The sequence below is a fragment of the Pteronotus mesoamericanus genome, unplaced genomic scaffold, assembly GCF_021234165.1.
Source record: "Pteronotus mesoamericanus isolate MK-2021 breed Mesoamerican mustached bat unplaced genomic scaffold, CSHL_Meso_final contig_27, whole genome shotgun sequence".
Taxonomy (NCBI): Eukaryota; Metazoa; Chordata; class Mammalia; order Chiroptera; family Mormoopidae; genus Pteronotus; species Pteronotus mesoamericanus.
Genome location: NW_026555115.1, coordinates 17,500,574 through 17,512,387, shown reverse-complemented (window position 1 = coordinate 17,512,387; position 11,814 = coordinate 17,500,574). Strand labels below are relative to the sequence as shown.

At 39.5% G+C, this 11,814-nt stretch overlaps 1 protein-coding gene across 2 annotated transcripts in view; it reads left to right on the top strand.

Annotated features, from left to right (window-relative positions):
• Positions 1-875: 875 nt before the first annotated feature.
• The window catches only part of WDR33 (WD repeat domain 33), a 90,102-nt gene continuing 79,163 nt past the window's right edge, over positions 876-11,814 (top strand). For both annotated transcript variants that reach the window (XM_054575060.1, XM_054575059.1), the window contains exon 1: positions 876-1,037. The gene's annotated coding sequence lies outside the window, so the exon portion shown is untranslated. The remainder of the gene's footprint in view (positions 1,038-11,814) is intronic.

Sequence of the window (11,814 nt, the reverse complement as noted above, 5' to 3'; positions counted from 1 at the left end):
AGTTTCCAATGTACAGTACAGTGGTTAGACAATTATATTAAGACTCTTGGTTCATATTGCCACATTACTTTCCAAAAGTTAGATGACAACGTGCTTTGTTTTGAAGCTGTATTCTCAACTTCATATAAATTGCATCATCCAGTGTGTTTTGTGCCTGATTTAACAATACTTGTGATATTCATCCAGGTTGTTGCATTTCTCAGGAATTATTTCCTATTGCTATACAAGTCATTGTATGACCACACCACAATTTATTTACCATCAAGTACTGATGGACATCTGGATTATCATTGTTTGGTTGTACGAATAAAGCTGCTATGAACATCCTTGTACAAGCCTTTGGTGGATGTCCTCTTCTTTAAGTGTTACTGCTGTGTGGCTTCCTATACATTGCAAGTTTTCCAAAATGGTTATACCATAGGGCTTGCTTAGTTCTTGGGCTCTAGACTCTAACCTAGAGGTACCATTCGCATAAGGCAGTTGCACTCTCAACTGAGCTGGGTGCTTTCGTTAAAATTCTCTGGGGTAAGCCTCCATTTTAAAAGGCTTTGCAAGGTCAAGTGCGTTGTCCACAATTTGACTCTACAGTTAGCTTGGTCATATACCCTAATACAGAACAAAATTATTATTCAAATTTGCATCAACACTGTGTCATATACAGTCAATACATACAGCCAAACTCCCTGGATTCTTTCCCCCGCCCAAGACAGAGCCAACATGCTCGTAGATGAAACAAAGAAAGCACTCTGGAAGACCGCGTAGGATTCTGGCCAGGTCCCGCCCCTCACCTACGCTCATGCGCAGTTTGAGTCCTACGGAGCCTGGTGGCCCAGGCGCGCGTGACGTACAGCCGTAAATTGGTGCGTGTTGACGCAACGGCGTGCGCTCGGTGGCTCACAGGGGAACATGGCGGCTGCTCCTTTGGAGGAGAGGGATTGAGAGGCGTGGAGGGAGCAGGCCTACAGGAGGGACATATCCGACAGTGACTACGAGCACTGCGCTCGCCATTCATTAAGACCTCTGCTCTGCGCTAGAAGGTGAGTGCGGCGGTGGGACGGGACAGCTCGCCGGCAGCAGGCGGCGGCACTCTCCGCCATTTTCAAGCTCGGCCGTTGCGTGCTTTGGAGGCCTTGCGGGTCGCTTGGGAACCGGCTGGAAAAGCAGGGAAAATCAACGTCGGGAGTATTGTTTGAGGCAGGTTGGAGCCTTTGGGGAGGTGGTTGGAGGCCTTGTGGTGGACCGGGAAAAGAACGGATGGATGGTAGGACTAAGGTCCCGACTGGAGACCGGTGGCGACTAGACGTAGGTGTAGGATAGGCCGTGAGTTTGGAGGAGGGAAGCGCGTTAAACTGAGATTTGGGGCGGGAGTGGAAGGGGTTGGGCTGAGAATTGAACGGAGTGTGGCTGTGAGTGGTTGGTTTAAGCATTACACTGTAAGGGGTCACCGGAAGTTAATGCAAAAATCTCTCAGAGGGCGGAGGGTTTAGCCTCGATATTGTCGTGGCTTGTATTGGTTGTTGGTTACAGGAATAAGTACACAGCTTGACAAGCAAGACCCCTGCTCTTTTGGAGTCGTTACGTTTTTATTTTGTTTGCCTTAAATCATGCTTCCTGCAAGAACCTCATTAATAAGTGTCTCCACAGTTCCGATTTTAAAGTGCCTTCTGGTAACTAGTTTTTTAGGCTTTTAGAAAGCAGTCTTTAAAAAAAAAAAAAGAAAAATGTTGATACGTGTTTGTAACCCTTGGTTGGTGACCCATCAGGAGAAAGGAGAAGGAGGCAGGTCGACAGGGAATTCCGTAATTGGATCTGTTTAAATCAAATCACAAAACTACGGATTACATCTAGAAAGCCGATTAAAAATGTTTTGAAGTAATTTCTGCACACAAAAAAAACCTTAAGGAACTCTGGAAGACATTAGAGTATGAACAGAAAGCCATTAAAAGGAATATTTCTTGGGAGCACTGAGTTAACTAGTGCACACTATTTTTTGGGTGTTAATGTGTAGTGGTAGATCTGTTTAGTTAAAACAAAACTTCTGGGTGGAACATGTTCACTGTTTTCCTGGTAGCATTTCCCCCCCAGTCTTAATTGCACTTAACACAGATCTTTTATTATAGTACTTTCTCACTTTTTAATTGGTCTCCTTGCCTAGAAGGAGGTAAAAATACTGTATGGATTTGGGTTTGTGCTGAGGCTTGAAGTTCTAATTTAGCCTGTTTTCTTGGTAAAAATTTATTTTTTCGTTCTTGTGGGAAGGATTTTGGTAGAAAGTTGGCTTTACATCACAGTGCTTTAGGAAAAAATAAATCCTTATTTACTAACTTGATGGCTTAACTTGCATTCTTTGGTGAAAATTATTAAAAAGACAGATTTTGCTATCATAATTTTAACTTGCTCTAAGGCTTTAATTACACTGTTAACCACCACTTTGGGTCCTTTTTAACTGCCTTTGCTAAGTATTAATTTTGAGTACGTATACTTTTCTTTTTCACATTACTTTGGGAGAAACATGTTATCTAATTATTGCTGAAGTTTGAACTGTTCCATATTTCAGAATAAGAAAACAAGGTTTCAGTAAAGCTTTGTAACTACAACAAATACACTGACAAAGATATTAGTGAAAGTTATTCCTTTATGAAGGTATTTGTGTAATTCTTTTGAAATTGCTTAGGAAAAAATTAAGACTTTACGAGTTTCTAAAGTAGTACTAATTAGTTGGAACCTTCAGATTAGAAATCTTCATTATCGAAGTATTTAATTAAATGTCAGAAACTTGCCAGTTGTTGTTTAAGCATTACAGATTTGTTGTTTAAGATTCCAAAGTGCCCTAGTTTTCTGCCAAACATTATTCCAGGATTTTGGTTTGAAACTTTTGCTTATAAATATTGTTATTTTTTTTTTTCCTCTACAATGGTGAAAGTTTCTCTGTTGCTGTGATGTGTTTTGTGACAAGTCATTCAACTAATCATAGTTCATTTTTTTTTAAGATTTTATTTACTTTTGGAGAGAGGGGAAGGGTGGGAGAAAGAGAGTGAGAAAAACAGCAATGTTCAAGAGATACATCAATCAGTCGCCTCTCCCTCACCCCAACCAGGGACCTGGCCTGCAACCCAGACATGTGCCCTGACTGGGAATCGAACCAGCGACCCTTCAGCTCACAAACCAGCACTCAGTCCGCTGAGCTACACCAGCCAGGGCTCATCATAGTTTTAACACTTAGAAGTATTTTGTCCTTTGTCGTTGGCAGAGATAAAGGTTCAAAACTTCAGTTATTGAACACACTTTTCTTTCCTAACATTTCTCTCCCCGTTGCAAAGATTTACACTAGTCCTAAACGCGGGCCTTTTAAGTACTTTGGAAAATCTTACCCACATTACTCTCATCTTTTCTGGCCCATAAACATTTTAATATTTTCTGATAGAGTGGCTAACTTCATAATGTTTGTATTGTATCTTATATTCATAATTTGAGTGCCTATGAATTCCCAGATCTGTGTAATATTGAAAAGGGCATGGATTTCAGCAGCAGACACCCCTGGGTTTGAATGTCAGGCTCACCACTACCTAGCTTTGTTTATGCCAGGTTAGTTAGTTAAACTTCTGAACTTCAGTTTCCTTTCATATAAAAATGTTAATTATAATATCTCAAAAGTGAGGGGAAGTGTTTAATACAGAGAGAGCATGAGCAAATTCTGATATTTCCATTAGTGATGAGAGTTAAATTACTAATTTCATTTTTAGTTTTTTAAATTGAGGTATATTTGACATATAATAGTTTTAGGTGTATAACAGTGGTTTTTTTTTTTGCATTTCCATGTACACTAATTTTTTATTTTTAATTTTTCAACTACAGTTGATGTAGAAAATTATATTAGTTTCAAGTGTACAACCCAGTGATGAGCCATTAATGTAGCTTATGAAGTGATCACCCTGATAAATCTAGTTCCCATCTAACACCATATGTAATTATAACAATAATTTTTTTTAAAGATTTTATTTATTTTTAGACAGAGGGGAAGGAAGGGAGAGAGGGTGAGAAACACCAATGTATGGTTGCCTCTTGCGCGCCCCCTGCTGGGCACCTGGCCTGCAACCCAGGCGTATGCCCTGACTAATAATCCAACTGGTGACCCTTTGGTTTGCAGGCTGGCATTCAATCCACTGAGCCATGCCAGCCAGGGCATTATTTTTGCCTATATTCCTAACTGTGCTTTACATCTCCGTGAGTGTTCCCTAACTACCAGTTGTACGAGGTCTGTCCAGAAGATGTCCAGCCAGGTAGTATGAAAAATAGACACATTTGTTGAAGAAGATAGAAAATACAGGAAACATTTTACATAGGACAATGACACCACAGTCCCCTTCAAAGAAGGCACTGTGGGACTTCACACAGTTCTCCCCAAGCCATCAGCTGGCCCATCATATTTTCTTGAATCTCACTGATGGTCTGAAATCTCTTCCCTTTCAAAGGTGATTTTAGTTTTGGGAAAAGCCAGGCGTCGCAGGGCACCAAATCTTACCTGTGGGGGGCTAAGTCACCTGGCTGATAATGACATTTTGCCGGAAAACTGCACAAGAGTATGCATGAGTGGGCATTTTGTCATCGTGAGCTGCCAACCACCAGTTGCCCATGGCGGCAGCTGTTTTTGTTGTATTGCATCTCTCAGCTGATGAAGAACATTGAGCTGTAGTGCTCCTTATTAATTGTATGGCCTGGAGGGGTATGTTCAGCATGGACAACGCCTTCCCAATCAAAAAACACAGCTAACAGGGTCTTGATCTTGCTGCAACTTTGCCCCACCTTTTTCAGGTGTGGAGAGCCAGGGGACTTCCATTGGTACAACTGGGCCTTTGTTTCTGGATCATAGCTGTAGGCCCACGATTCATTTCCAGTTACTACTTTCTTGAGGAAATCTGGTTCATTGTTAACAGTTTAAAGTCATTAGCAACTGCAGCACGATGTTCATTCTGCTCTGGTAGCAGAAGTCATGGAACGAATTTTGCCATGACATGTTTCATGCCAAGATCCTGCGTCAAAATCTCAGTAGTTTTTGGACTATCCAGATCTGCTTCTTGTTCTCTCACTGTCAGTTGCTGACCTTTGTCGATTGGAGCCTGTACACATTCAACATTTTCAGGTGTTCTGCTTATTGAAGGCCTTCCAGAATGTGAATCACTTTGAGCAGATTCTCGACCATCTTTGAAGCATTTGTGCCACACTTTTATTTGTGCTGCACTCGTTGCTTTGTCCCCGAAAGCCTTCTACATCATCCAGATAGTTTCCACGAAGGAATGTTCAAGCTTAATGTAAAATTTGATGCAGATTCGTTGCTCTGCTTGCTCAGCCATTTTGAATGTGACAGCCACACAGTACCATGCTCACTCAACAGCATCTACCACCCCCACTGACTAGTATAGCAAAGTTGTCATTGTTTGTGCATGAGCATTCCAGTCTACTCTCCTTGGCTGCCAGGTTATACAAATGTTGCACAAACCATTCTTGTTATAATAACAGTGGCTAGGCTTTTTCTGGACAGACTTGACATTTAATCCCTTCACCTTTTTTATCTACCTCACATTCTCCCTCCCATCTGGTGACCATTAGAATATTCTCTTTATGATTTTGTTTTTTCTGGTCTGCCTGATTGTTCGTTTTGTTTTTTAGATTTCACATATAAGTGAAGTCATATGGCATTCATCTTTCTCTTGACTTATTTCACTCAGCACAATATCCTGTAGGTCTATCCATATCGTTGCAGAAGACACGATTTCATTCTTTTTTATGGCTGAGTTATATTTCATTGTATGTATGTACCACTTAATTATCTATTTATCTATTGATGGATACTTAGATTGCTTCCATATCTTGGCTATTGTAAATAATGCTGCAGTGTATACATGCACTGGCCTGCATAGGGATGCATGTATCTTCTTGGTTTAGTGTTACGGATTTTTTTCAGATAAATACCCAGAAGTGGAATGGCTGAGTCCTTCTTTGTCTCTTTTTACAGCCTTTGTTTAAAGTCTGTTTTGTCTGGTATAAGTATTGCTACCCCAGGTTTTTTGTTTGTTTCCATTTTCATGAACTGTCTTTTTCCATCCCTTTAGTTTCTGTGTATGTCTTTCAATGCTAAGGGAATCTGTGTAGACAGCATATATAAGGGTCTTGTTATCCCTTCAGCCAATGCATGACTTTTGATTGTAGCATTTAATCTGTTTGCACTTAAACTCATTGTTGATAGATATGCCTTTGTTGCCATTTCATTTATTCCTATTTTTGATTTTTTTCCTCCCTTTTTCTTCTTAAAGAAGACCTTTTAACATTTCCTATAACACTAGTTTGGTGGTAATGAACTCCTTTAGCTTTTTCTAGTCTGGGAAGCTCTTTACCTGTCCTTTGATTCTAAATGATAGCCTTGCTGGGTAGCGTAATAGTGCTTGTAGGTTCTTTCATTTCATTACTTCGAATATTTTGTGCCAGTCCCTTCTGGCCTGCAAAGTTTCTGTTGAGAAATCAGCTGACAAGTCTCCTGCAAGCTCCCTTGCCAGTAAAGCACTTCTTTTCTCTTGCTGCTTTTACTGTTCTCTTTGTCTTTGACATTTAGCATTTTAATTATTTCTGTACATCATCATCAACACTTGTTTTTTGTTTTTGTTTTTTGGATAGTAGCCATTGTAGTGGTTGTGAGGTGGTAGATAGACCCAGTGTGGTTTCAATTTGCATTTCTCTTCTGTTTAAGGATTTTGAACATCTTCTCATATTCTTCTTGGCCATTTGTATGTCATCTTTGGAGAAAAGTCTGTACAAGTCACTTCATAAGGTATATAATTGTCTAAACCTGAAGCTAATATAATGTATGTCAACTGTATTTGAAAAATAAAATTATTAAAAAAATTTTTTTTGTTATAAATACATGTGTTTGGTGAGTGAGGGTTGACAGAGGGTGGAAATGGTGCTGTACACAGCTGGTATAGGTTTGGAGGCCAGACAACACAGAGAGAGACAGGCAGCCTGCCTAGCAGGGCAGGCTGAGCAGTGTTCTGGGTCCTGTAACACCTAGTTGGTAGATGTGCTGGTGGGGTTCCTGTCTGCGGCTCCCTTGCCCAAGATCTTGCGTGGTGTGGGCGTTGGCACCTGGGCTCAGCTCACATCATTCAGGTGGGGTCTTGTGGGCAAACTCAGGCCTCTCGCTGCTCCGCAGAGTTGTAATATTTCAGCTGCATCTGTTCAGCTTACTTCTGCCTCAGCTGCTGCACTGGCTCCTGGAAGTTAATGCTTGGGTTTTTGCTGCACAGCCTGAAGCCAGCATGGCCACTGGGGTAAAGTGGGGTTGGTGCACTGGGCGTAGTTCACCATGAGAAGAGTGACTTGTGGAAGTGCTGCATGTCCTCGATGAGGTTTAACTGGCACTAAGTGTGTTGTTGTAGCTCCTACTGCAGAAAAAGATGTAGCGGTACTGCAGCGCTGTTGGTGCAGCAGCTGCTCCACCTGCAGCGACAGGCTGCACCTTTCACGGAACTAGCCCTCCTGGATGGCAGCGGTGCTGGACTCCAGGACCAGTGTGCTGGTGGGTGGCACTGGGTGCGGACCCTGGACTCAGGAACAGGTACTCAGGCCACACCAAGGCGCAGCACAACTTGACCAGCTCCACCCACGGTGGTGCTGCAACCTAATCTGCCTGGAGGGGCTGAAATATAAAATTACTGAAAAAATGTTAAAAATAATAAAAATATAGTATAAATAAGTTGACCAAAACTTTGAAAATCTTCTTTACTCCATGTGTAATCTTGAAATTGTAGAATTATTTTACTTCTAGGGAACATTAAATATGGATGCTTTCATTGGAAGATAAAGAAACAGGATTGAGGATCCTGAACAAAATTTGTTCATAGTTACACAGTTATGGTTGACTCCTGGTCACCTGCATACAAATTTAGTACTCTTTACAAAAAAAATCCAAAAAAACCAAAAACAAGAACATTTCGTAGTATAACTTGAAAGGGATTTTTTGTTCATTGTCTTTGGGAGAAAGCTAAAATTATGACAATTACATAGCTAGTGAAGTCTAAGTCAGGAAAATTTTCCATAGGAATTAAGTGGTCATGTTATTTTGTAGTCTTGAACTTGTCATGTCTAACCTTGTTCAAAATTGATATCAGCTAGGACTTTTGTATATTTTTATTTTAGTAACCTAATGATTTTCAGCCTTTAAGTCTGCCTGTAAATTATGGGATTTAGCTTAACCTCTCCTGGTAGATTTTACACACACACCCAGGTGTGTAGCCCAATGCCTCCCTCTTGTGTTTCAGGTACAGAAGTTGTAGATGATACCATTACGGAGGGTTTTTTTTAACCCACATTTTCTACCCATAATGCTTGATTCCACCTGTTTTTTTTAATACCAATTTTGTGCTCAGAATAGGCATTTTCTGTTCTGTGTCTGACCATGGCCATAACATTAAAGTTAGTAGCATTTCTTTTTTAGAGGGGTGGGGGAGGGAGTGTTTAAAACAACAAATATATTCTCATAGTTCTGAAGGGCAGAAATCTGAAATCCAGGTGTGGTCAGAGTTGATTGCTTCTGGAGGCTCTGAGAGAGAAGCCATTCCTTACTTCTCTCCTCTAGCTTCTGATGACTACAAGCAGTTCTTGGCTTTCCTTGGGTTGTAGATACACTGCTCCAGTCTGCCTTTCTCTTCACATGACTACCTTTCTTGGATGTCTGTCAGTAGCATTACTTTCATAAGTTATTATTTTTTGTTCATTCATTCATATACTATATGTATATGTAAAAAAATATAAAGGCACAAGAGGATGTACAGTGATCTGTCACCTTTCTGTGGCTATCCTTTAGTCCTGTTTCATTTCTTTAGTAGATAACGTTGTTAATAAGTTTGGAGAGAGTTTGGGCTGTATACCGCAAACATTCCTACAGGTGTGTATATGTTCCTTTTTATTGCATTTCACATACATAATAGTATTCTATATACTGTTTTGTACTTTGCTTTTTTCACTTAGAAAATTTTGGAGATACTAAAGAGAACTACCTCTTTCATAATATATTCCCTAATATATGTTGTATAGATGTTTTGTGATTTGCTTTAGCTAGTCCTGTACTTATTAGATATGGGTGGTTTCCAGTCTTGTTATCACAAACGATGCTTCCACATTTATGTTTGTCCACATACGTGAGCACATATGTAGGGATAAATTTACGGAAAGTGAAATTGCTTCATCAAAGTATATGGACTTCCAGTGTATGAATATGTTGGATTTTCTCACACCAAACCAACACTTACTTGTATTCTTTTTTGCTTTTTTGAGTGATTTTGCTTCTAAGTGATGAGGAGTCATTCTTCAGTATAAGTAACAAAGGGACTTTCAAAGCACTAATTTGTTCCTTTTTAAATAATTTTCTTTTTTTTAAATATTACTTTAAAAATATTTATTTATTTTCAGAGAGAGATGAAGGGAAGGAGAAAGAGAGGGAGAGAAACATGAGTCAGTTGCCTCTCACGTGCCCCCAGCTGACGACCTGACCCCCAACCCAGGCATGTGCCCTGAAGGGGTAGTGTAGAGGCGACCTTTTGGTTTGCAAGCTGGTGTTCAGTCCGCTGAGCCACATCAGCCAGGGCAAAATGCTCATCTTCTACCTGGATTATTACAGTTGTCTAAATTGTTTTCTTGTTTCTAGTCCTATACATTGCATAGAATAATTTATCTTCCTAAAATTCAAATTTTATAATCTACATTTCTGGGATTATTGATTAATCATTGCTTAAAACAGTGCTTTTTATACTTTTTGGACCCCATGTCCCTGCTTTCTTGCTCCCCAAAATGTAAATATCCATATTAGAATTCTACATGTGACTGCATGGTGGGGGGTGTCATTGGATTCCTTTTTCCCATTTATGTATCTATAGCTTTCAGTTAAGGCTTCTTGCTGTATTAGTAGATTGAAACTCTTAAGCATGTCTAAGTTGGCCTGACAGGAATTTCTGTTCCCTCTTCACCTTACTCTGTTCATGAACTACTTCTAAAAAACTCAAATATGCCTAAAACTAATACAGTGTTGTATGTCAATTGTGTTTCAGTTAAAAAAAAAAAAAATTTTTTTTTACTCCTACTTGTTTCCTTTGCTCGGAATTGCCCTCTTCCACTTTTCCAGCTTGTGTATCCCTTCTTTTATCCCTTCATAAGTTAGTTCATCTGAAACTTTTCTGTTTTACATGTGTGCTATCCCACTCATTTCTTCTTGTTTCTTCACATAGCTTCCACTCTCACAGCATTTAAAAAAATAATACACTGACCGTGTGGATCAGTGGGTTGGGTGTTGTCCTGCAAACTGAAAGGTAGCCGGTTTGATTCACAGTCAGGGCACATGCCTGTGTCACGGGCCAGGTCCTCGGTTGGGAGCCTGCAAGAGGCAGCTGATCGATGTTTTTCTTGTACACTGATGTTTCTCTCTCCTCCCCATTCTCCCTCTCTTCCCTTCTCTCTAAAAATAAATAAATAAAATTTAAAAAAAAAACAAAACAGTAAATCTTTCCGTATGCATTTATTAAGGTCATTCATTCAACCACATACTTAGTGCCTGCTGGGTTTCACAGCTGGTTTTTGTTTTTGTTTTTTTTTTTAATTATAGTAGTTGAATATGCTTAACATAAAATATTACCGTTTTAATCATTTTAAGTATCTATACTTCTGTGACATTAAGTACATTCACGTTGTTCTATAACCATCACCACCGTCCATTTCCAGAATCTTTCAACTTCCCCAACTAAAAATCTGTACTCAATAAACACTAACTGCCCATTCTTCCCTCCCACAACCCATGACAACCACCAATTTACTTTCTGTGTCTGTGTATTTGCCTACCCTAGGAACCTCATATAAAAGGAATTATACTACATTTGTCTTTCTGTAGCTTAGCATGTCTTCAAGGTTCATCCATGTAATGTGTATTGAAATTTCCGCTTTAAGGCTGAATGATATTGAATACACCACACTTTATCCATTCATCTGTTGATGAACGTTTGGTGGTTTTTCATCTTTTAGCTATTATATGAATAATGTTACTATGAGTAGGGGTTTACAAATACGTATTCATGTACCTGCTTTCAGTTCTATGGGTATATACCCAGAATCCCATAGCATTTTGCATATAATTTTATAGGCCTTTGCCCTGTTGTGTTATAAATATTTGTATGTCTGAAGTCTCAAGATTTTCAGCAAGGCATATGGTGGGGAGATATTTCTGAACTTGAATCAATGATTAATAACCTTAACCTTCCAAAACAGAAAGCACCAGACTCACATGGGTCATTGGTGAATTCTACCAAACAGTTCAGAAAGAAATTATACCAATTCTCTATGGTCTGTTCTAGAAAATAGAAGGAGAAGGAATACTTCCTATTTCATATTTGAGGCCAGCATTACCCTAATACTAAAACCAAACAAAGATGTTATAGAAGGAAAACTGTAGATCAGTATCTCTGGAACACAAATACAGAAATCTTCAACAGAATATTAGCAAATCTAATGCAACAATGAATAAAAAGAATTTTGTACACTATGACCGAGTGGGATTTATTCCAGGTATACCAGGTTGGTTCAGCATTCAATAATGAATTGATGTAACCTATCAAATCAACAGGCTGAAGAAGAAAAATTATGTGATTATGTCGATCAATGCAGAAGAGCATTTGACAGAATTCAGTACCCATTCATGATAAGAAAGCTCAGCAAACTAGGCATAGAGGAGAACTCCCTAAGTTGATGTAGAATATCTACACAACCCCCACAGCTAAT